This window comes from Nipponia nippon, unplaced genomic scaffold (genome assembly GCF_047370975.1).
Source record: "Nipponia nippon isolate SJK-2023a ecotype South Korea unplaced genomic scaffold, ASM4737097v1 scaffold_6, whole genome shotgun sequence".
NCBI classification, from domain to species: domain Eukaryota; kingdom Metazoa; phylum Chordata; class Aves; order Pelecaniformes; family Threskiornithidae; genus Nipponia; species Nipponia nippon.
This window is the reverse complement of record NW_028262380.1, coordinates 70081352-70102961: the sequence shown is the minus strand read 5'-3', so window position 1 is coordinate 70102961 and position 21610 is coordinate 70081352. Positions and strand designations below refer to the sequence as shown.

Genomic DNA, 21610 nt, shown 5'->3' with positions numbered 1-21610 from the left:
ATATTTTTCCTTCCACCATGAGAAAATATACGCATGTACAAACGCACACATGAAAAAGTGATCTCTGTAGGAATCAGTATGAAAACCAAGCCCGCAGGAGGTCGGGCAGTAACGCAGAGAGCACAGCAGAGCAATGTACTGGGCTAATGATGGCCCTTCTGCTACGATCCAAACAGGTGGCTCCTTACTCTGAGGCCACATTTGGTTATTTGGGCTGAAGCGGATAAAGCCGCACACGGACGCAAACTTCTGCTGGTGCCATTGCACACGGGGGTGGCAGGGAGGAACCGGCTCCGCTCCGGTGCCCGTCCCCCGGGAGGGGAAAGCCCCAGCGGGGCGTTATGGATTAAGTCCATAACGCTTCTGCTTGGTAGAAGCACACACCAAATTCTGGCAGACCAGATTTCATCACTGCTCTAGTAAACAGGTCCTATATTTGCTATTTCACCTAGACAGAAGCCTAAAATACAGAAACTATATTCTGTAGTCCCAGAGACGGGCAGCGTGCGCCCTTCCCACCTTAATAAACAGGGCATATCATCATCAAAGGCCCTTCAGGAATGGGGCTGAAGTTGTTTAAACTATCGCTCCTTCGATCAGATTTACATTTCCCACACTAACCTTCCCCTAGTTTATTGCCAGGTGCCTTTCTGCAAACCAGGCAGTTTCGCTTTGAAGGCCCACTCTAAGAAATCTAGAGGGGCAGTAAAGTTAAAGCAGAAGCCATGGCAACAAAGGGATAAACTGAACTGACTGCTCCCATGGAAAAAAAAAATAGCCTGAGAGTAGCTGTCCAATGAGGTTTGCTGTGTGAGCATAAGGAACGGGCTGGGAAGCTGCAGAATATAAAGAATTCCTGCTGTGTTTCCCCCAATGTGTCTCCTTTATATTCAAGAGTGTTCACTAAAACAGTTTCTGAATGCATTAGCTTCTCACATCTGGAAATGCGGGTTCAATTGTGCATTAGCCTATACGTCTCCGTTTCTTCCCTAAAGAAAAAAAAGCATATCCATAAACGAGCAGGTATCCAGAGGAACCCCACAGTAACAGTCAGGGAAAATGATGCACCTTAACTTCCAAGCAGATAGGATCTTGCTGCAGGTTTTCAGCACCTCTCATGTTTTCTTGTGAACAGCACACAAGCTGTAAAAATCTCGTTTTTGGAACAACTGTTTTGACTGTGAGAATGTACAACCATAGAGAAGTACGGATGAATATTTAGGAGATTTAAAGTCATGCTTAGGGCACGAAACCCCTTACCAGCTCACAGCTACTGAGAAGTGGAGCTCCCGTGTTCTCTTGCCATCTCCTGTCTCTCACTCCTCCCAGCCAGAGCTCATAAAGCTTACTCTGTGTTGCACTGATTCTTGTCAGATCTGCCAGTGAGCCATTTTAACTTGTTAAAAGGGTAGAAAGCTGCGGGGGGGGGGGGCAGGAAAGCTACATAGTTTTCCAGTGGTTTAGGGAGTTTAAAAGAAAAAAAAAAATCTCCTGAGATGGCCTAACAATTGACAAAAAGGTGAGGAAGTAGAGACCAGGTAAGGCTGGTAATGGTGGGGAGAGAAACGTGCACACAGAAAAAGTTTTTCTTTTCTTGCCAGGTTTTTCAGCAAGCCATCTTCGAGCCTTTCGGAGCTGCTTGCTGTGCAACTGCACAGCTGTGGAAAACTGGGCAATTGTGGGTGCAGACCAAAACTAGGAACGGGCTCAACCAGGGATTAAACCAAGTTAATAGACTGTAGATCCATCAACTGTTTCTAAACAAGAAGGTCTTTGGTTGAGGAAATCCCTTGACCGCTGATTATCAGAAACTGGAAGGATATAAGGCAGGATATAAGGAGGATCACTCTCTGCCGCCGTGGGATCTACCAAAAATCAGAAGGCCAAATACAACTTGGCACAAAAGCAGCCCAGAAGACACTGATTTTAACTAGTTGTGTCCCGCCCAGCAAGGCCAGCAGACCTGCACTAGCTAGCTGAAGCTGTTTCCAGAACAAGGCTGTTTTCCAAGCATGGATCAGAGCTAGACGTAACCACTGCTGACTTTTTCACACAAAGGTGACTATTTCACCATTCAGCCTCTTGAAAAGGCTTTCACACGACTATGCCACAAATACTCGAACACATTGTCAAATATTTATTACATGCCTGGTTTTGCTTTATCTTTGGGCACCACTGTCAAAGTCCTTACCTTTCAGTGGATGTTTCCCCACGCTGAGCGTCCAGCCGGACTAAGCGCTTTGGAAACTCCTCTTGGAAGGTTTCCCAGTTTTTCTATACAGACTTGATTGACAAAACCAATGTTGTATCTCTGTTAAGGGCTGGTAATCAGGCTGCTTAGCCCCTCTTCCAGATCATTAGTACTGTTATTGTTCAGTACAGTAGTATGACCCCCAAGGTGCTCCGCTGTTAATGTTTTCCCAGGATGACAAACCAGCCTTTTCCCCTAGTAAGAATTTGCAATTTCTTTGCTTCCTATCTAAAATAGCCTTAAAACCTGTAGTACAACTATAATACTCACCCCACGATTACTACCTTTCCCTAATAGCCTCGTCTGAGAAACTTTAACAAAAACCTTTTAGGAGTATAAGTAAGTTACCGTATATCTAACACTTCCCCCATTATTCACTATTTTAACGACTTCTAAGAATTCTAATATATTAGACAGTTTACATTTACAGAAAGCTATGCTGGTTTGTACTTTATAATATAATGACATTTGTAATGACTTTCTCAACAATTTTCTTAGGTACTTAAATGAGGGTCATGAGTTTATTATTCCCTGGATCACCCTTATCATCGTGCCCACTTCAATAAGAACAACATTGGCAATCTTCCAGATTCTTCTTATTATAGCTGTTATAATAAATTAAATCACATTTATTTGGGGGTTGTTTTTTTCCTGGGACGTAATTCAGCTAATACTAAAGAAATTAACTACTGACTTCATAGATTAATGTAGTCCACATATTAAAAATATTAATACTCCCCATGTTTACATACACGTATCAGTCAATCTCAAACTGCTTTAAAAACAAAGCCAATATCTTTATCCCCATTTTGAAGACAAGGAAAATGAAGCATAGACCAGGGCATTATGGGGCAAAGCTACAAGCAGAGTCCAAGTTTCGTACTTGTATCACTGTCCGCTAAATCGTGTGATTCAATGAGGTCTTATTAACAATAAAAGTATCTCTACTCCTGCCAACTCTTTACCTTTACCAAAAGTAATGCTAAGCTCAAGATGTATCCCTCCCGTACGGAAGGCCAGCATAAAAAGTATTTTACATTCTAATTTTCTCCTCTTAATTGTCCCTTGAGCCTCCTGAGCTATTCAGGCTCATCAGCTCTCCAGTGGATTTCTAATATAATTCTGGAAGAAATGACACTTTTTTTTTTTTAAATATATTTGTCCTTTTAATTTCCTTTCATCCATCTTGGTCTCTAGCTTTCCTACAAAAGCATATACTTCACTCTACTTGCATGACTCATGTTGAGTTTATTTCCCCCCTCGCCAAGCTATTTCTCTAGTCCGCATAAGTCTTTGTCCCTTCTCATTTAAGCGTATTTTTTAATTTTCTCTCCTTCTGGCTCCTTTCTCTCCCATTTCACTATAAAGATAAGTGTCATCATTCTGTGTGACGCTTTTATTCATATAAACATCTAATCCCATTCAGTAGCACCAAGCTGATGGATACAGAGATACCCTGCAGCCATCAGAGTTCCATGGAGTAAGCAATTAGGTTCTTAGGGGTTTTTTTTTCTGGGCCAGATCCTCAAAATGGGCTAAAACAGAGCTGTTCAGCGCAGCCAAAGACTAAGAGAGAAGCTGGTCTTCCTTGTATTAAGTCAATGGGTGACAATGGATTACTCCACCTTGTTTCAGGCTCTTTTCAATTAGTTTCCTAGGTCTTCTATTCTAGTAATGGCAACCTCATGTTCTTTAATTTCTCCTTCCTGAAAAAAAACCTTGATGCTAAGCATCACATTAATATTAATAACTTCAGCGTACATAGCATCTTCTATCTAGAAGGATCCCAAAGAGCTTTGGAAACTCTACACAGTTTCGTTCACTGAAGTGACTCGCCCACGAGCAGGAGGAGGATATACAGCGCCTGTTTATCAGCACATGGAAACACGGTGCACAATAGGATGGGAGTTGCAAATTGACAATGGAGCGAGAAGTTAGGTGAACAAAATATAATTATTGCACCTGTAATTGGGTTGAACATTACTGTTAACACCCTTTTTCCAGGAAGAGGGTCATGGGATAGCTACTAGTTATGACATTTTTCCAATTCTTGAGTAAGCATTTCATCCAAAATACACAAGGTGAAATTTCAGCTCTCGCTCCAGTGCTTGTGTACCAGGGGGAGAGGGAAGGGAAGCTCTCCTGTATAAAAGCTTCCATGACGTGGCAACAGTAAAAGCCAGCTCTGCAGCTCACTTCATGGTCCTCCTCCTTGGAGTTTTCAAACTCTGATATAAAACAAGCATCCCAAGAAATGCATTTCGGTGGGCCCCTACCTTACTGGATTGCAAACCTTCTGGTAGTGCTGTGGTCCTGTGGCCAATGCAAAGGATCCCAAGGCGCACACTCACTCATGAGCATATGGTGGCTTACTTGGGACAGCTGATCAAGTGACTTGCTACATGGATGGCTATGTGTCTCGTAGCCAATCCCGACTTGTAATAACCACCCCATTTTTAGGTAGGTAGACACCAGATTCAATAAACCTACAACATCAGGCTGTAAAACACGGATGCAAAAGCTACCGTGAGCAGCTCTGCCACCCATACAGCAGAAGTAGAGCAAATAGCTCAAGGTGATATCTTGGCCAGTTATCCTAATGTAAGTCATCTCTACTTATGTGTCAGACCACTAGGCTGCATAAATAATGTTGAAGTTGCTTCAAGCTGCAGATCAGCCCAAGATCAGGAGTATGCAAGAACAGTTTTATTCTGCTCCATCCTGTACCTTTCTTAAAAACAGACATTCAACATGAGCTATCCTTTTCCTTTATTGTTCATTATGCAGTTAACACTACAATACCTGGACACAGACTCAAGGCATTCGAGCTGTAGGTACCCAAGGGTTATGCTCTGTAAGAGCATCACGTTTTTCAGTAGAATTATCACTTTTCCCTCTCCCCCTACAATTAGCCCTATTAGCCTCTCCCACCAAACAGTGACCTGCCCAGCCTAACAGTTTACAGATGAGATGAGACAGCATTTCACAGTACAGTGTAACCACATCCCTTTCTGCAGAGAGCTACTGGAAGGCAAAAAACGAGCCATCAAAGCAGGCCAGCCATATTTATTTCTAGAATGAAATCTTGCGTTAAAACTCAAGACAGCCTTACTCTTGAATACTTCAGAAAACTAAATCCAGCCCCATTCCAAAATGTTAATGTTTGGGGTCCTGACAGATTCCTTACCCACTCCAGCAAGCTATGTCCTGTATCATTTGCAACCTGTTTACATTAGTAGGCAGATGGAGCCGTTATTGCCCTTCTGGCTAATTTTGCCGGCTCTTTAAACTCTTCTTGAGATGCTGCGCTTGCTGTCACTGCTTTGATCCAGCGCCTGACAGCACACTACTTACTGCTACAGCTTTACTGTCTGTCCTGGAATTCTTATCCCTGCCGTTTCTCCACTTTATAGTCCTTCACGCTGAAACACTCCTGCAAGGGAGCTTCTGCAATCTTTTATGCAATGCATTACTTTTCCACGGGTAACACCAACCTGCATTTTCTACAGTTTGTTATGTGCCGGTATTACAATGTTCATTGCCCACACTGTCTCAGACGTGCCAGTCCAGCCTATTCTGCGATAGCAGCAGAGTCTCTTGCTCCTGGACTCCCTTCTACTCGGTCTTTAAAAATCTAGTAAAGAAGGAAGTTTTGGCTGTCATTTATGAACATTAGCGAACGAACCGTTTTCGCTTGTTTATACTGCAAGGCAGGGTGGAAACACACTGAGGAAGCCCAGAGTCTTCCACGCTATGACTAGGGTTGAATCTCGAGCTGTAAAAAATAAATTTCCAAATTAAGGATAAATTATATCTGCGCTGAAAAATAAACTACTTAGTAAAATAAACATGTATCTCTTCTATCCGTTTAAGTTATTGCTGCCTGAGTTTTTCTTCAGACGTGAAGGAAATATGTCATCCCCTAAACTGGTCAGTGTGAAAGGTATGTTTTTAATTTGTAAGCATCGAGATCTACAGCTTATCGGGAATATTAAAATCTATTTATAACTCGCAGCTAATACTACATCTACCTTATATTATTTCTCTCCTAACAGCTCCTACCTTAAAAAAAAAAAAAAAAAGAGGCAGCTAGTCAATCTTGGGAGCCGACGTGACAAATGACACACATTTCAATAGGATTTAACAATAAACAGCCACCTCAACAAAGAGAAGCCTTCCCCCACCTCCCCACTAAAGCGGAATCAGACAAGAAACTAAGTGAGACACGTTAAGAGCGAAGCACTCCAATTAACGTGTTACAGCTCCTTTAAAGCAGAGACCAAAGGGGGCTGCTGCTCAGGATGCTGGAGGACGCAGAGCAGTAATTGTCACTTAGGCACTTAACTCCCCGCCGCCCGGCTCCCTCGCAGCCCGGTTTATCTCTCGCCAATTACTGCCGTCATTTGCATTTCAATGAGCGCCACCAGGAGCCAGGGCAGAGGCACCAGCCACGGGAAACACGGCAGGGCCAACCGGTTCCCGGTGCCACGCCGCGTCCCCGGGGCGCGGGTCCTGCCGGCAGCCGCCTGGGCTGGGAGGGGGCCCGGGGACCGGCAGAGCGACCGCTGCCATCCCTGCGCCCACGCCGGCGGGCGGCCAGACGCCCCGGGCAAAGCGGGGAGCAAGAGGCCGCAGAGGGAGCTTCCAGGAGGAGTTCACAGATGAGAGAGGCCTGCTGGGTACCAACTGCGCAAGTCCTGTTTCCGATGGTGATGGTTTCTGCGTTTTCTACTCAAAAGCTGCGTGACGGGCGGGATTTGTGTACTTCACTACTATTACTCTTCAGTCCTTGTGCTCTCGTAGCACCCACTGGCTGCGCATTAAGGCCCGGGGTGCTAGGCGCCCCACGGAAGCGGAACGCAAGCAGCCTGCGTCGCGCACCCTCCGTATCAGAACGACACGGGAGGTACGCAGCCAAGAGTCAGAAGGCCCTCTCCAAAAAGGAGAGGGACAGGTTGGCTGTGCTGCTGTGCGAGAGAGCCACCTCGGAGGATGGCAATGAAAGGTCCTTTCTGGAAAGCCTAACAAGTGAGAAATGGAGCCCGCAATACGGGTCCAGGAGATGTAGGAGACAATTTTTAAGGAAAACGACAAGAAGGACAAGGCTGGGAAGGACCCTGGCCATAAAAGCAATTATTTTGTGCCTGATGCAAAGGGAGCAGCCGGGGAGGTTACTCAAACATGGGTCACGTTCAGAGAAACAGTATGAGATCTTCTATATCTTTATATCTATCTGTCTGTCTGTCTCCCTGCTGCCGCATTCTGCATGAGAAGAGGCAAAGGCAGGGAAAAGTACGCCACGATAAGTTAGAAGTGCCATTACAAGAGCCTCAACAAGAGCTTGTTGAGATGTCCAGAAACAAAACTATCTTCACCAAGATGAAAGTCTATCGGCTCAGTTGTGTTAGAGGAGCAACTACAGGCTGTGGCTAAGCCATTTCCCATGAAAGACGCCAGAATTAAAGGCCAACATTGTAACGTGGAAGAAAAGGAGGTGGTGTAGCACAAAGGAGCAGACATGAAGGTCATGTGCTATGGACGGTGCCTCAGATTTTTTTTCCTGCACCTGTGATTGCCCTGATAGGAGGTACTGAAGGAGATAAAGGATGCCTGCACAGAAAGCTCGAGTGGAACAAAGAGGTTCCTCTAAACCACAAATTCAAAAAAGCAATCACAGAGAGAGGAAGAACAAGGAGCGGACAGAGTCACGGGAGACAACGGAATCCCTACCAGGGAACGGAAAGCGTACTTGAGCAGGTTAAAGGTACTGGCTTGGTCAAGGAGGAACGAGGATGGAACGAGGGTTCTCAGCTTCTCGGCTAGGGAACGGTCACGATAAGCACCGGTGGTGTGCTATTACTTGACTCCAAGAGCTGGGAGCGGATGCGAGTGGGTCTAGGATGAGACTGGGGAGGCTGGAAATCCAGAGGGCAGCTGCTGACTGCATGCTCGGTGGAGGAGAGATGAAAAGACAGCACTTGCAGCCATTCATACCTGTTGCTTTGCTTCCTAGACGGTGCAGCTTAAGACAGTATCACGTAAGTTCATCAATACTTAATGAATTCCCTTCCCCAAAGGCTGAAGCCTGCCTATTTGCAAAGTATCACAACTGAAATTTGCCACCCGGTTTTAGAGGGGTTTCAGCTCTTTAAACAATCCAGGTACTTAATAGTATTTGGAGCTCAGGGATCAGTCTTCCTAGCTGACAGAAAAGTCAGCGCTGCCTCCATTTGTCAGCCGCTCTGTGACATCTCATCACCACACGAGGTGCAGCAGATACCCCCGAGGAGAGGGAAGAACTGCTCGAGCTAGGTCTAATTCAACATGGCCTCTGTAACCGATATAGGATTTCTTCTGATTTCTGCAGTCAAAAAGAATCAGCTGTACAGAACCATCGGTTTTATTTGCTGACAAGATGCATTTCCATGGGTTTTCCCATGAGTGAGAGAATTAAAAAAAATTCTGTGGGCAACTCAGACTGTCCACCCACTGCACAAATGGCGTGGGATACAAATAGCCAGCAAGTGCAGAACAAATGCTACCTCCTACTTGAGAGCGTGTTAGGGAAAGGTTGTTTGTCACTGATGAGCTGCAATCATAGGGCTATAAACTATCCATAGCATATCTGAGAAGCATTTTGCTCCATGCTAACCAAAGAAAATCAGACATAAAGTCAAACCAAAACAAAAACACACTGCATGCCTTTTCTTAACTAGCCACCAGAAAAGCAACGGAAGACGAAGATTTGCTGTGACACCTCGATTGCTGCTCCCAATTACGAAAAGCATGTGCATGTAAAGCTCGCACACGCAGGGCTTATTTGCCCCTGCCGTCAAGACCTCTCTCCTTGGAGAAAAAGGAAAGGATATTTAAATAAATAAGCCAAAGCAGCTTCTAAAAAGTAAGTAGCCAGAGCGTGAACTATGGGTAATTGAAGGCCAACACAAAAGTAATTTGCCTCTTCTTTTGTTTCTTTTTAAGTGTTTTTAAACGCTCTTTTTTTTTTTTTGGCTGGCTGTATATTTTAAACCCTCTGTATTAATAAGCTGATCAGTTACTGGCTCCCTATCTGCTAAACTGAGCCAACAAACTGCTCTTTTCTCTTTTGTCTCCAAGCCAAAAGAAACTTTTATGGGGAATAAGTTCTCCCCCTCCCCCTGCACCGAGTCACAACACAATGGTGATTTGGAAACCTTCCATTTATCACCAGGAACAAAAATGCTAAGCCAGACAGCAAATAAGGGTTTGAAACAGGGTCTCTGGAACCAAAACTCCCACCGCCACAGTCTGCACAACTCCTGACTCAGGCATTCTGCCTCTGAACGCCACCGCTGCTCGCGTAGTGCTGTCCTCCGGTTTCACTTCACATTGGCTTGGCTGACCTTGTGTTCTCCCGCAATTCTATATTATTAAAGTATGGTTTATTCTGCTACAAAATGTAATGCAGCCTTTTGTTTCTTGATTTACCAATCTGGTTCTGCCAAACTGAAAATCTGCATTTGCCAAGTATGCATTTACCCTGTACTTTTAAAAGTGGAACAGTGGTCTGATCCAGGCATCAAATCTGTTAGGTGGAGAAGTTGTTCACAGAGGGAATTTCTTAAGACAAGTTGAATGACAGCTGGGGAAGAAGAGCCTGCTGGAATCATCTGGGATGACTTCACTGACTGACATTGCTTCTCAAAGTGACACAGCAAGACAGTCTGGACAGTAGCTGAAGACCAAGGCTGGCTCCACGAGCCTCTGCCCAAATGCTCCATTCCAGGCTTACCTCGCTAACCCTACCTTCAGCAACCAGTCCAGCCAGCTCTCAGTTAAAAGGTCTCAGCTTCCCATCAGCAGAGCAGCTGAATTAGTGCATATTTGTGGTAGCCTCTGTCACCTCTTACAGAGCTTTGACTAAAACCTGCTGCTGCTCCCTGTTTTGGTGTCCTTACATACAAACCGAGGGACGTATGTGCTCCCATCCTACCCAGAGATGACCGCTCCCTTAAGAACACACAGCATCTACCCTCCATGTACCAGCAGGCATGAAACACTCTCCACATGTAGTTTTCTAGAAGGATGTTAGATCTTCTCTGAATCAGACTCATTCATTGTTTTAGCATCCATCACCACCATCTTCACATGCACAATACCCCTTCATACTGAATTCTCAGAGAATTATGCTATCTGCACGCCAGACAGCATGAACGACAGACAAAACAATAGCTTGACTGGTTAGGTTACGAGAGCTGTATATTGGGTCCTCCCAGCTGAGATAGACTGTGGCCTTGGCTGAGTGGCAGTAATTATCTGAATGTTAAACTATAAAAAGCAAAAAACATTTCCACTGAAATCCTGGGCCACTTTGAAGTAGGCTGCACAATACAGCCAGTTTCCTTTCTGCCTGCCCCACATCCCCAAACAAATACAATGAGTCAGCCAGTATGAAAAATCCAGCTCTCGGATTAATATTGCATATAGTCTTCTAGAAGTCCGTAATAAGAAAAGCACAGGCAGAATTGCAACAAATAGCTACATATTTTTTTTAACCCACACAGGACAAAACACTGCTCTTTTGGGACTGTGATTTAGTGTTGCATCAGAGGCAGAGCTCCTTCTTGCGCGTGCACATATCATCTGAAACAGCTGAGAACGTATACATTTCAGTTTCCCTCCCACTGGTCAGTCAATTTAATTAACAGCAATCATTAATTGCTACAGCAGGCAGAAGTAACCTGACTATAATTTACATCTTGACAGTAAGCAATCAGCCAGATTTCCAGAGGCAGACGGCACTCACCCATCTTGGAACTTAATTGAAGTTTGGGTGCTTGGCACCTACTGGGCTATATTTCAATTCCAGACTTGGCCTGTTTTCCAGGATTTCTGCCCCGCCCTCATTCTCTTATTTTGTGGGTCATCAGCTGCTTCTTTTGCTTGAAGTTCTCGTTCTCTCCCATCATTTTCTGCTCTTCTACATCTATGGTTCGTTTCTCCCTTCCTACATCTGCTGTTGAAATCCTTACAGCTCATCTTCAATGTAGGGTCGCTCAAGCTGTAACTAACATAGCTCGATTGTATACAATCGATGTAGGACTCTAGCTAGCTTGAGCTAAGTGTTGTCTTCAACCAAACTATCTGGACCAAAGTCGCAGGCTAAAGTGTGTCTGTTACTAACGCTGCCTGAACATGCTATGAAGATCTAGCTGTTTACTCTAAACACATCAACAGACGAATAATATTTTACAGTGCAGCACTGACAAGAACTAGGCCGCCCTTGGAGGAGTTAGCAACTCAGAATGTAGGTATCGTGACCTCCACTGCAGTGGAGACACAGTTTGAATATTGATCTCCGTAATTAAACCCTTCTTTCACACGTTATTCCAGTTCTGCAGAAACAGGATTAGATGGAGGTGGAAGATGTTGATGCTTATGGAGCACGCGGAGGGTGTGGAGGCAAAAGAGGCACTAAACGCCAGTCTCTGCTACATGCTTCAACTCCCTCACTGCCAACGTGTTCAGTTCAAGCAATACTTATTACGCATAGTAGATGAAACATTTATTCAATCCCAATAGTTAATGCGTACTCATAAATGAAGAAGAGATGCCTTAATAACTCAAAATCCCATAAGCAAAGAAGCACTACACTGTAAACTCTATTAAAAGAAAATTAAGGATGTAAAATCAAACCCTGGGAAAGGCTTAATGTAATTTTTCGCCTGCATGTACAATACTTGGCTACTGAATCTGTGAAGTAGCAAGTGTACCAAGTACACCTTTTTAAAGCTTCTCTTTTTTTTGTGTTTTGTTTTGTTTCCCCCAAACGTACAGTTCAGCAGAGAATGCTCTTGCTTTTCATCATCTAGTTCCCTGTCTCAAGGGAACTCAGGAAAATTATTTTTTCCTAGCAAACAGAAGTCTATAAGAATTTCCAAGTCAACCATATATGGTACACCAACTTGCTTTTATTATGGAAGAACAATGCCAGCACTGATATTCTACTATAAAATATGTCATTCCGTAATTTTCAAACCTGGGTGCCTGAAGTTTGGCTTCCCGAAGTTCCCAGAAGTGTACTTAGGCATATAAAAGTATTTGCCTGGAAAAAGTATCCTGCACTGTTGGAGCAGGGAGAGTCAATGAAGTGCAGCATTCTTTTCTCCTGCCTTGACAAACAGTCCAGCCTCACTACACCCATCCCAAATGCATTGCAAAGGGGTTGTATTAGGGCTTGTTCGGTTTTTTGTTTTTCCCCCCACTGCATCACAGATCACATTCACTCGTCTCAAGCACTCCCTTCTCTGGGAAACGCCTTCTCTTCACATTCAAGGCTCTTTGTAGCCTCTCTCTTTCTCCCAAATCACATTTAGACTTTCACCACTGATCAGCCCATGGCAGACACTAACCCCTCTCCACTCGTTATACTGTCAAACAAATCTCTTCAAGCTCTTTCACGTGCTCTCCTTCATGCCTGTCAGAGTCTCTCCATAAACTCTCGTAATTCCTCAAATTCCTTCAGTGCTGGGATGGAGAATGTACTGAGACCATCGCCATCACGTTGTTCAATATCCTGTCACTGCCACTTTGCTTTCTGCCCGCTATCCATCTGTTGTCTCTTTTTATACCTGGAACACAACTGTCTTTTTGTACAGCACCTACCATAAATGAGCCTTGGGCTTTGGCTAAGCTCTTCATACTCTGGTAATACAAGAAAGTTAAAAGCAGCAGTAACAAGGAAACTGCAGAAACGTTTAATAGATTGACCACTTACAACACTGACCTGTGGGAGCAGATACAAGTCCCATTACCTGTGCTGGCCTTCATCAAAAATAGTTGCACTAAAGCTTCAGAAATCATCACTATCATCATCACCTCTACCACTTGGGCAGTGGCCTTTTTACCTTTCTTCCATTACTACGAGAAGGAATGGAAAAAAACCTCTGCTGCTGGAATTCTTTACTCTGGTCCCTGAAGGCACGGGTGTTTTTTTCCTCCTCTTCAGCATATTTATTATTTCCTCTACTGTGCAAGGGTATTTCCCAACAGCTAGAAAGGAAGAGTTGCTCTCCCTAGCAGATGATAATCCACAGGCATAGGGAGGACCCATCAAGCTAGCATGACAGCGATGGCCTACTAAAGCCCAAGCTTTGGTATGTGCTTCTGAAGAGCAGAGAAACTCTCAGAGACACAGAATGACTGTCAGTCCTGGGAATGGACTATGTAACTACTCCATCTTCATTGCAATTTTTACCCATGCTAGCTATATTAGAGCCAGGATAAATCATGCTAGCCTATACCACAACTACAGCTTCTTGTTAACACATGAATAGTTTTGGTTTTCCTCCGGCCGGTCCAGGCCACATGTTGACCAGTAGGATGATGCACATGTAAAAGCACACTCTGATCCCCTTTGTTTTGTGGCACAGCTCCACTCAAACTGACAGCGTGTCAATGTTGGCATCACTGGCAGAACAAAGGAGACAAAGGCTGACACAGGAGAGGGAGACTTTGTTGGGGTCCTGAAGCAGAAATGTTAAAAAAATTTAAAAAAAAAAAAATAAATCAAACTTTAGGAAAGGATGCACCTGGACCAGGAATAATTTTTAAAGGAGGCGGCTCTGCCCATCTGGTATCTGTAAAATTGAAGGCTCACCATTCATAAAACCCAGTCTTTCCTTACAGTTTTGTGCAAGAGAGCATGGATTTGGTGAACAGAGACAGATCCAGTGGCTCATTTCCTATGGCACTACAGCCCTAGCAATGCATGTGTTACCTTATCTCTTTGTAAACAAGCTAAACTGGGCTGGGCTAAGTGCACAGGAAAGTACACTAACCATGAGTGGATTTAAGGCTCTTGGCACTAGACACAGTCACTTGGTTTAAGTGGCACGTGTCTTGGTATTAAGGCTCATGCTAAGCAGTTGCAAATGGATGTGGCAGGCAGACTACACTCGGCACAGAGTTTAATGCAGGAAATCGCGTATGCTGCAATACAGCAATGTACTACATGATCTCAGAGGCTAAAAATGCATATTGGGGAATTAAATCTCTGATCTTCTTCCCCCCCATCCCCAACTCACGAGTGCCCTGAATGGCCTTTGTATAGCCTCATCTTCAAACACACCCTGATCTGCACTTACTTCCAGTGCTATCTAACACGCAAAGGGGCATTTCCAGGGAGACAAAAGGCTGTATCTCCATCCCAAGCAGCTCACAAACTAAGGATATGCAGAGAGGACTGATGTGCCACTTCAGTCTCTCCCTTCGCACAGCATCAGAGCCAAAGCTTACTTCTACCCACCCAACTAAAAGTAGTATATTGCTGCATTTATTTGAGTGTTAGTACAGCAAGAGACATCATCAGCTGCACTGAAACCGTGCAAGTGGCTTTTGCAAATGCCATTGTTCTTGGACATAGGATTTCATTACATAAAGCCTGCCCACGCGGGGGGGGGGGATAGGAAGGAGGGGAAGGGAGGCTTTAAACAGAGAGAGGGGGAAAGAAACCCTCAGAGATCCAAACTGAATGATCCTTGATTCACAGGGAGGCAGGAAATCCAGCTCGCACCCAACCAGAGACACTCCTCCATGGCAGACGAGCATCCTGATGCTCGTTGGCTTTGTTGTTAGGGCGGGAAACTCCCCCAGCCCAGGATTCTCCCAGGCAGCCACCGGTGGTTTGCTGCGCCGCTTCCCTGGCGGGAGCTATCGGCTGGTAGTTGCTGCAACACGCTGCAAAGCAGCTGAAATGAGAAACATCTCAGAGACGCAGCATCTTTCAACTCGCTCAACAAATTTCTTTAATCCAAAAGGACCGACAGCGAACAAGAGATTACCAAAAAAATATTTCCTGTGGGTTAACACAGCAAACAGTATCGTACAAAACTTACGATACGCCACCATATGGCTTCTGCATTTTTACTAATAACGTAAAACAACGTGTAGTGTTGTTACTGCTACAACCGCAACACTGGTACAGCTTGTTTGTGCTGGGATTAATGTCAAAGTGGTCTTTTATTAATTATTTTGGTCTAGCATTGTATCAAAAAAACCTGAGTATGGAATAATAGTATTTTTATTTCGTTATTTTTGACCTAGAGTTTGATTAAACTGTTTGAGAGCCAGGAGTCCAATTTTTCAGAAAAACTGGGATGTGAAAACACTGCTTGCTTTCAAAACAGAAAGCACTATGTCAGCAACCTAACAAAATACCTTTTAAAAAGCCATGGGTTTATACCAAGCAATAGCTGCAGTCACTATCCTGAGCTGAAAAGATGAGACAGGACCAGAGAGATCTGTCCTGCTGCAATGAACTGCAAACTCAATCAGGATCCATATCGGTTTGAAATATGTAATCTGTAATGTCCATTTCCCTCCTCCTCTCTGCCTGCGCACAGATGGTCAAAACCTTACAGCTAACCCTGAGCAATGGATAATGAGGTAATAACTCTGCCCGGCCTACAGCCTCTGTGGTTCCTTCCAAATTAACATCCAAACTGCATTATCAGATTCACAACGCCAGAAACAAGAGTCTAGTTCGCCAGCCAGACCATCTTGTTAGTCAGGAAATGGCTATAGCAGCGACATTTCTGCACCTAGTTTTGCTCCTTAAAGTTGTGTACGGCTACTGTAAACATACACATCAAACCACCTCTATGTTCCAGCTTCAAGAGAAAAAGAACAACAACAAACAACACTGAAAAAACAAAACCAACCCCCTCCTACCCAGACTTTTCCTGAATACTAACGCTAAAACTATTACAAATGCTAATTTGGTACCAACAACCTATGATTAAAAAAACAATGAAGCACCTCAAGCACATGAATTAAGGCATCATCTTAAAACACGCTCTTTTCATCTTAAGCTAGAAAACCCTTGTATATACATCTGGGCCTTTTTTGGCTCTCAGTGATCTCAAAGCTATATTAAAGACGCAAGTCTTTATGTAAGATAATCTAATGCATTTTGGGTCTGAATGAAGCTAAAGATACCACAGTACTTTTGAAGAGGACCACAGATGAAGCCAAAAATCTCAGTTAAGATTTTTTTTTTCTATCAGTAAACACACACTGAAGGCAATCTCATGGATTACTGGGATGACTGTTGAGTTACTCGAGTACCATTACCTAACATTCAGAACTTGGTAAAGAACATCGCTACTTTACATATGCTTTCAGTCCATAAAGTACTTAAGCAGTGGCAAGGATGCACTTTCACAACACTTCCAAGGTAAGGATCTCAAAGTTTTAGTAACACTAATTCATCTTTACGGCTCTTGTTTTATCTCTGTTTTAAAGTATAGGAAACCAAAGCTCGAAGGGCTGATTTCATTCTCTGTGTTGCGCTGCTCACCAACGGCAAAGCTCGAAATAGAAACCCGAGTGCTCAATTCCTTTTCATGGGCTCAAACCATCAGACACTACTCCCTCAGTACTATATCAAACTTTTTTATTCTAATCTTGTATCTGTGCATAATGTTTAACCTACCTAACGTCTTCCATCAATAGAGTGAAAAAGTAGGCAAAACCCCAAAAATTCTTGCAAACGTACTGGCCATTAGAGAGAAGGAGGAGCAGATTGCTTGCCCAGAGCCAACTGTTAAACTGCAGGACCTCCCTTGCCCACCCCATCCTTCACTTCTTTCTAAAACACCAAAATGTTTAGAACAGGGGCAAAGACCTAACCTTGGTCAAGTGTGGGGCAAAAAATCAGTTACCAAAAAAGGAAAGAACCCAGAAGGTCCTCTGCTCTCACCCAGATCAGAACTTCCCTTTATACAATGTGTCTTTGCCAGATCTTTTTATTTTTGCTAATTCATTATAAATATTAAATAATTCCCTACATCAATAGTATCCTTGATAGATTCGTAAGTCAGTATTTGATTCTAGTTAAACCCTTCATGGGGACCTTTGACAAAAAGATAAAAGCTCCTCCTACTATCAATAAAAACATTTCTATCATCTAAAAACCCAGAGATACATCAAACCAAAACATGTAATGCTGGGTTCTGGAGCGTGGAGAAGCCAGAAGGTCAGAAAGCACTAAGCTAGGGAGTTAAAAATATATATATATATTTTTTCCCCGTTTGAAAATTGTAGCCACATCAGATTGATCATGCTTTCCAACTGATAAAACATTTACATTGCTTGGCTGATGTTTTCCAGTTCACAATTCCATGCAATTAACAATTCCAAGCAATTCTGGCCTCACTGTTGACTGCTAGGCTTACACTAAAAACTGTTCTTCTTGATTACGCTTCATTTTTAGTGCTTTTCTGTTTATAATCTTGCAGAAGGTGCCGTGATTCCAAAGGCGATGCCACAAAACCCCACAACGCCTAGCCAAGTGCAAGTGCATTCTTTCAAACGCCTGCCTTACCTTCAACTCTACTTTTTCTAGCAGTTTTAGTCTTCAGTACTCACAGTAGCAGACAGGTTTGGGATTTTTCCCCTCAAAAATGTTCCCATGCCTGCCTCTGCAGTTGAAATAGTGAGACCTACCTTGCTGAGGCAGGATGAGTAGATGAGAGCGGGGCCTGTCAAATGTTGGCTACCGCTGTGAGATGAAGTCACTTCCCCCCCTCACCGTGTTATGGGTTGCTGACTAGCAGTCTAACAGAACAAATGAAACGTAGGATAGAAAGTTGGAAACCAACTATTCTGTGTGCGCTCTGAAGCAATGTTGATTTTTCTATGTACAGTTTAGCTGAAAAAGCACGGAGGACATGAATTTATGCTTTGGACAGACCACCAATGGCATATCTGAACTAATAAATAGCATATTTCAACAAACAATGGAAAGAGGTAGGCAAGTCTCCCAAAAGGGGAGTAAGGAAGTCTCCCATAACTAGACAAAGTAGTATTTCCACTTCAGATTAGAGTTAACTACCAAGACCAAAACCATCCCAAAGCCACCCAACTAAATTCCCATGGACAAAGTATTGCAGCATACAAATCCTTAACACTTGACTAGAATAAAAGTTTATTTTTTTTACCGCAATTTTCATTATTCTCTTTGCAAAGAGTTTGTCTCCATTAGAGAATGAAGGTAGGTCAATAGCTAGTACAAGGCAGTGATACTTAGCAAAATTACACAGAGTAACTAACTCTAGTGTCAGGAACCGCTGTAAATCTCAGCAGTTTGAACGGTGCTGCGAGCTGGAAAGGGACGAGGGTCAGAATCTATTTGGAACTTCATGCAATATAGACTACAAACCCATTAGAAAGATAACTGCTCTGAAAAATAAATTATTTGTAGCAAGTCTAACGGACATTTTCTATAAGACATCTTGACTTTAAGATGCTATTTCACAGTTTAAGTTTTGATATCCCTTTAACATCTCTACATCTGGCCAACTTTCTAGGAGCAATTACATCCCAAGATACAGTGGTGAATAGAACATATTTTCCTCAGTTAGTATTGGGGTTCTAGGGTCTGCTCCAGCTGTCAGCTAGAAGTATTTGCCTTTCTTCCCATTTCTTTTCCATCTCAGCCTAACGCCATCATCATCTTGACTTTGAGAAAGTGGCAAAGGCATAATAAAGACGTGTATTTGTATATATTTTCCCCTTTAAAACTGTTTTTGCTCATATGAAGGCATAAACGCTCTGAAGAACCATCCCCGAGCCATCTACAGCTCTCACAAAAAGCTGCTTTTAAAGCTGTCTAGCTCTCTTCCACCTGATCCTATAAACACTGCTGGCAATTTTTCCCCCATGCCTCTAACATATTTTCACTTAGCACCAGTTTGATGTATAAGATCTGACAGCCAGGCAGTTATAGGCCACCTGCATCACTGTCGCCATGACAACAGTCAAAGACAATCCATGATCCCATGCCCTGGTCACACGTTTCAATACAGCTTATCTGTCCAAAGCCACTGAGTCTAATGGAAGACAGTAATTACAATCTTCCACTCATTGTCAAAATTCTCACCATATAATGCTTTTCAAAATTATTTTATTCCTCTCACATGGCTGCTTTGCAAAAAAAAAAAAAACACCAAACCAAAAAACCCAACCAAAAAAACCCCCACAAACAAACAAACAAACAAAAACCCCTGAAAGGAACCTTAAGTGGGTTTGGGAGGGAGAGAAAGAGAGAAAAGCAAGGCTGTGACTGATCCAAAAACGTAGCAGTGTGAGCAAACTGTCTCTTTGCAGTGTTAAAGGACTAATCAGAAGCAGGGGAATGTACCAACCACTAAGAGGGATAAATGAAAATTTCTCTTCTATTCGTAGAGCATCACTTAAGATCCTTTCGGCTTTGCACTGAAGGTGAAGAGAGGATATCAGCTGCCCTCTTTTCCCCTCCCCTTCCTGGGAAACTTCTTCCTATCAAAATGAACAAGCACCATGCTGCACCGTGCGGCAGCAACAGCCTCACCGAGCAGCATGGCTCTTCAGATGATCACGGCGCTATAAACAGAGAGGGAACCCTGTGCCTCAGACAGCCGAGCAACAGCTTCTCCTCTCCATTTCACCCTCTAACAAAGTTCCACGCTCTCCCTTCAGTTTTCATTTTTAAAGCAAGGTGCAGGGAACAGCTTCAGAATTGTATCCTTTCTGACCACCGTCCCTAAAGGATCGCTCTGTTCTCTCCCTTTCCGGCAGAAAACACCAAACTGTTATTCCTTTGTCTACGGCCACAGCCATAATTAGGATGGACTTACTGAGCGCTTTGCCCCAGCACAGGAGGTCAGGGGAAAATTAGACTCAGTTTGCACCTGTAAAATGGGGACACAACTTCCCTGCCTTATAGGCAACCAAGAGGACAGCCACACTAAAGAGCGGAATACAACGACGACAAAGACCAGCAGCATCTGTTTTGAACTACGGCAAATGTTGGGCAGCAAGTGCCCTGGACCCTCATCCTGCAGTAGATAAGAATACCATACCTTCTGGCACAGAATTTGGTGCTGGAGGATCAGGTCACAGCCATAATCAAGGAGAGAAGGTTCGCTTTCTGCTCGATACTCCCTGTCCCAACCCTTCCTTCTCCTCCAAGCACCTTAATGCAAATCAGTCAGAATGTCAAAGCTCCAATTCATTAGGCATGTAATAGCTCTTGAATTAGTAAAATACGATAAATCAGAAACAGACAGATAAAAAGATACAGTAATTTATTAGAATGTTTCATCCACCCATGTCCAAACCACACTAGTAAATAAAAATGTCAGATGACTGCCCATTTTAGAGACATATTTTTAGTTGGATGCTTTAGGCCACAGCGTCAGCACCAGGAACTGAATGCTTCATTCATGGCACATTACTTGCATTTGCCATACACTGTTACCGTGGATCAGCTGACACACAGTAACGCGACTGTACGCGTGGGCCCCAGAGTCCTAACTCTCAACTTCCAGACCACAAGGTAAATAAAAAGTCAGTCTTTTTTGGTCTGTACTTACAGGAACACAAATAGGTCTGAGGACCCTCAGCCCTAGCGTAGTTCGAGCATGCATCTGAATACTTGTGTTACCTCCAGGATTCACGGCAAAATTACTTTAAAAGAGAAGCGATGCTGTGATTTAATGAGTATCTTTTGACACATTAGCCAAATAAAACGTTGTAACGAAGGTAATAGTATATCTGTAAGCTTCTGTAGAGCTGCACCTCCCTCCCAAAGCACGATACAAACTCAGTGCCTGCGCCCACAACGCTGCCCACCGCAGAAACGCAGCCATCTCTGTGGCCAAGCACCAGAGACAGCCAACGCTGCCTACCGAAGCCATAGGGATGCTTCCAGAGGGGCGGCATGCATGGCCTGGCATGGGGCTCAGCCTACACGGCAGATCCCATAGAGGATGGGTCGTGGAATCTCTACTGATGACAAGGAGGCAAAAGCTCTGCTTTCACCTGGCGTTTTTAAGATGGATAGCTTTTTCAGCTGGGGTAAATCAGGAACCCCAGCGGACCTGTGCGGATTGACACCAGCCGAGCACCTGGCCCAGGGCTCCTCTCTGCAGAGTGCCCCCTACCCCTTCCTTCTGGCACTGGTTCAGCACCATCTCAAAGGGAAGGGTGCCACCTACAGCACTGCGAACAACGCTTCCTCCAGCACCATGGCTTTTCTTGGACGTCTCCCAGTGAAGAATTAATCAGGTCCAGCTGCCTGACATGGAAGCTTGGCGATTCTTCCATGACAGAGGTAGATAATGTCCTCAAACTGTTTTTTCACTTTACGAACGCAGAGGTACAGTCTCTCGAATAGATTCCTTGCCTTTATTTCCTTGGTGTCTTACTGTTGCAGTGTATTTCCTCTTCGACTATACTTGCATGTCAGTACTACCAAAACCACTGCACTATCTTAAAAAAAGTAGAAAGTTATCTTAGAACATCAAACATGCTTTACTTCAGAACTCCTTTGAAGAA

The 21610-nt window shown here is 43.8% G+C and overlaps 1 protein-coding gene across 5 annotated transcripts in view; it reads right to left on the bottom strand.

The window, feature by feature from the left end:
- Positions 1 to 21610, bottom strand: part of MAML3 (mastermind like transcriptional coactivator 3) — a 284155-nt gene that overhangs the window by 196544 nt on the left and 66001 nt on the right. The window lies entirely within an intron of this gene.